Here is a 4,481-nt window from a genome sequence, read left to right on the forward strand (position 1 = left end):
ACAGAGGATGAGATGGTTAGATGGCATCACTGACTCAATGGACATGAGTTTGGGTAAAGTCCAGGAGTTGGTGATGGACAGGGAGACCTGGAGTGCTGCGGTTCATGGGGTCGCAAAGAGTCAGACACGAATGAGCGACTGAAATGAACTGATTCATGTTCAGTTCAGTTCAGTTCAGCAGAGTTCATTCATATTCATGTCAATAAAATCGATATTCATGTCAATAAAATCAGTTCATGTTCAGTTAATCGAGATTCTTTTTAATGGGTTAAAATATATACATCTGCTTGTGGATGATATTCTTTGTATATTTTAAATACACAAGGGTGCAGACATATACAATGGTATGAGATAAATTAGAGCTCTTGGTTCTGAAACTTTAATTTCTTGAAAAACTGGATCATTTTGTTGAGCTGTATCTTAGACATTCAACACAGGTGAAAACAGACTAGCACCAATAGGATTCTTGCAAATAGTTTTATAAAAAAATGCAAAAATGTGAGTAAGACTTTGTCTGTGATATGAGCGTGGAGTGTACTGGAAACATCACACTTGGGCTTGAGTGATGAAAACTCCCACTCCCAAAACCCAGTATCTATCATCAACACAGTGAGTGTTCATTTTCCAAAGCAAAGAGAAACCAAGAAGATGTGGACTTTCTCCATTAACTGTGAGGGTTTTCACATGTTCCTCATTCCATTTTTCCACAGCCTTGTTTAAAGACAGAGGGAAAGAAAAACGAACTCTATAGCCTGATAATCTCAGAGAAATCACCAGAGCCAGTGGACATCATCTGTCATGGTGTGAATGCACGGCAGATGCACTATCAGAACCTGGGCATTTCGGAAAAAATAAGGAATTTATAACTTGAAGTGACATAAAAAATATCAGTTTTATGCAAAATTCATTTCATATATACTTCCTCTGTTTTGTATCCTAACAATGTTGTCACGCGAGTGTATGTTCCTGGGTTCTTTGTCTCGTCACAACGAAAATTTGGAGTAACGGACATTAAAGCCCCTTGGCGGGTCACAGCTCTCAGAGGACAGACCGTGTTATAGCTCTTAAATAAATCAGTGTGACAGCTCTATTCATTTAGATAATAGCCGGAAAATCCATCTTCGAGTTGTGAGGACAGGTCTATCCAAAGACACGAAGAGAAGATCGCCCCATCGCGCGGGAGAGAGAGAGAGAGAGAAGGAAGAGGGCTTTGGCTCCTGTTTTTATCTGTTTCTCTGCCCCTGGGTCTGTCTTATGTAAATCGGGCCTAGGCAGGCGCGTTGTTTGTTTTACCTGAGGTTTTCATTCCAGTCCTCGGACCTTCCTTTGTTCTATTTTCGCGGGCTTCCCCTTCCAGGTCTTTTAGCCACTGCCATTTTGGACTCTTTTTCCCTATTCTAACTACCTAACAATGTGTTTAACTACTAAGTCTTAGCATTACAGAGGACAGTATCTCCTAGTTTTCTTTTTATTTCTGAGCATTTTCTGAAAAATTCTGGATCACTGAGTTTATTCAATATATAAGGGCATTTTCTAACTCCTAAAAAGCTGAAATGGCATCCATATGTAAACTCATTATGGCATTTCCCCTAGTTCCCTAAGATCCCAACACCGAACCACATCCCAGTGCGAATCTCGGATACTAGTGCCTCTCACAAAGGGAATATATTCACCAGTTGAAAGTCGCTAATTCATGTTGAGAATTCATCATGCTCCATAGAAAGCCAGGATACAGAAAAGACAGACAAGATTCTGGGACTCAAGGAAGAAGTGGTCTAAAGAGCCAGGCTTCACTATGATAAGAAGAAAAGGAAAAAATAGAAGTTGATAACAAACACCCAGGCAGAAAAGTTAGAAGCAGAGAACTAAAGGTGTGCAGGTTCTCAGTCCAGGCATTTCAGGAAGAAAAGCAGACACAGCCCCAGACCCGGGACAGGACACGTACCTGAGAAGCTGCCATTTCCTCCTCTTCTTCCTCCTGCTCTGCGTCTTCTCTGGGGATGTTACATCCCAAACTCACATCTGCATCTTGAGAAAATACCTTCAAAGGCATCCATGCAGCTGTTTAACCTGCAACTGCTGCAGGGAAACAGAAGAAGTTTTCCTGTTTCCCTCACCCTTTTCTGAGCTCCTTTTCGACTTTCTGTGTTCCCAATCTGTAGTGGGGAATCAAGACTAACCTGATAATGCTAATCACATCCTGGTGCTCTACCCTATTTGCAGATCGTCCGGGCTAGTTCTTCTCCTTCCTTTTCGAGTTACAGAGAACAGTTCACGAGAGACAGTGGACCCTACTTCTGGGCTAGCTGACCCACCCTAGGAGGGTTGTGAAAGAAATGTAAGAGGAAGACCCGCATTCAGAGCCCTGAGGGGAAACCTCACACCTGAGACCTCAGGAAGGGAGGGTTTAGGGAGGGAACTTCTAGAAACAAAGAAGGTCAACCTGATTCCCTGGGGAGGGGCTCTTTCTAGGATGGGTGTGGTGGTCCACAGCCTGCCTGTACCCTTGGGGGCTGGGAGGGGAGAGGTGAGTGTTTGGTCAGAATCACCTGGGGGTCTTGGGTTCCTGCCAGGCTTTACTTGCAGAATTCTTCCCAAAGATCTCCCCTGTCCTTAGTTTTTTTTCACCCGCCTCTGCAGCCTGGGGACACAGGTTTTCACAAAATGATTTGCTTTTTGTGACCACCTCTCTGCAGGCGTGGCAGCTCCAACTTCAGAGACCAGGAGCCTGGAAGCATTTCCATCCCCGCTTTCTTGGAAAAGAAACCAGGGGCAGCAGGAGGCCTGGCGTGTTGCAGTCCAGGGCGACTGAGCGACTGAACTGAACTGAACTGAGCAGGACACGCTAGGTTCACAGTGCGTATGGGCTGAGCCAAATGCCTCTGAAAACGATGCCCTAAATGCTATCTGATGACCAACCAAGGAAGTAATGATCGGTGTTGTCATAAGTTACATCACACATGAATTAACACCTGAGAATGTTGTTGCTCTACTTCCTGTTTGTGTTTTTCTAGGTTTTATGAATCAACTGCTACAGTTCATTCTCTGCTCCATTTAGAGAGCTCTATTTTCCCACATCTTTAAAGTACAATTGAAGAAGGAATTCATAGGGCCTGGAGTCCATCTCAGGCCTGTCTGTGGTGATCGTGCGTGGCCACCTCTCCAGTGGACTCTGAACTCTGTGCTTAGCGCCTGTGGGAATGATAATGGAAGGATAAGACCCCCCCTCTGGGCAGGGGAATCTTGAAGAAGAGAAAACAGACACTAATCACCCCTGCCTCCGGACACTATCTATCACAATGTAAGCACAGGCTTATCGGTTATTAACTATTTGGAATGTAACTGCGGGCTTATTGATTATTGACTGTTTGAACACATAACACGTGAATGATGGGGTTACTGTAGTTGTATTTACCCTTCCTTTGTTTATGTAAGTCTCAAGGGAATTGGGGTAGTGGGTTTGGACACGTACACATGGGGTATAAAAGATTTTCATAAATGCTGGACGGGGTCCTTGGCTAAGAGGAGACTCTGCCTTGGGCCCGCCGCCGTAATAAACTGCACTCCACTATCTGCATTGTCCTTCTGAGTGAGTCTGTTTCCCTGAAAGCGTGGCTATAACATTTGGTGCATTGGCCGGGAAACTCCTCACTTTGAGGAGACAGGTCTCATTTGAGGCCACCCCGAGGCTTTGTAGCTTGAATCTCCTAGAGGGGGGAAGGCTCCTCGCCCCTCTGGAAGTATTCAGCCTTTCAAAGCCCGGTTTCTTCGCTTTGGCAGGTAGTGAACGGCAGCAGGGAACTGAGCGCTCAGGTGAGGAGGAGCCCACCCAGCAGGGTGGAAGAGGGGGCCTGATCACCCCCCTGGAGGGACCAGAAGGGAGCCGCATAGGAAACTGGTTTGGGTTGGTGACAATAGCTGCTCGGCACTGAGGCCGACGGCCGTGCCAGGGATGAAGAGAGGGACTTAGGGTTTAAGAAGGCCAGTCAGGAGGTGTGTCCACGCCGTCCTAGGGAACGTGCCGAGCTGTCGCCACAGGTTTTTCTTTTTTTCTTCTTTTTTTTTAATATATATTTATTTATTTATTTGACTGCATGAGGTCTTAGTTACAGCACATGGGATCTTGTTCCCTGACCAGGGTTTGAACCCGGGCCCCCTGCATTGGAAGCACAGAGTCTTAGCCACTGAACCACCAGGGAAGTCCCAGGTTTTTCTTTTTTTTACAAAGAGGATATTGATTTCTGCATGCTCGTATTCTGCCCTCCCCCAGGAGGTACCCATCTGCTGTGTGACCCATCATCTCCCCTGCCAGTGGAGACAGGTAAATTGGCTTCTCAGGAAGGCCCTGGGACGTGGGAATCCAGAGGTAAGAAAATGGGAGGAAGGCCACTGTATTGGAGAATATGATTAAGAATTTTAAGAAAGGATTCGATGGAGACTATGGGAAGAAAATGACACCCGGCCGGCTGCGTACCCTTTGT

At 45.8% G+C, this 4,481-nt stretch overlaps 1 non-coding gene across 1 annotated transcript; it reads right to left on the reverse strand.

Annotated features, from left to right (window-relative positions):
- Positions 1-4,126: 4,126 nt before the first annotated feature.
- Positions 4,127-4,199, reverse strand: TRNAG-UCC. The gene has a single exon. It is a non-coding gene; the product is annotated as a tRNA-Gly (tRNA).
- Positions 4,200-4,481: the final 282 nt, after the last annotated feature.

This window comes from Cervus elaphus, chromosome 4 (assembly GCF_910594005.1).
Source record: "Cervus elaphus chromosome 4, mCerEla1.1, whole genome shotgun sequence".
NCBI lineage: Eukaryota > Metazoa > Chordata > Mammalia > Artiodactyla > Cervidae > Cervus > Cervus elaphus.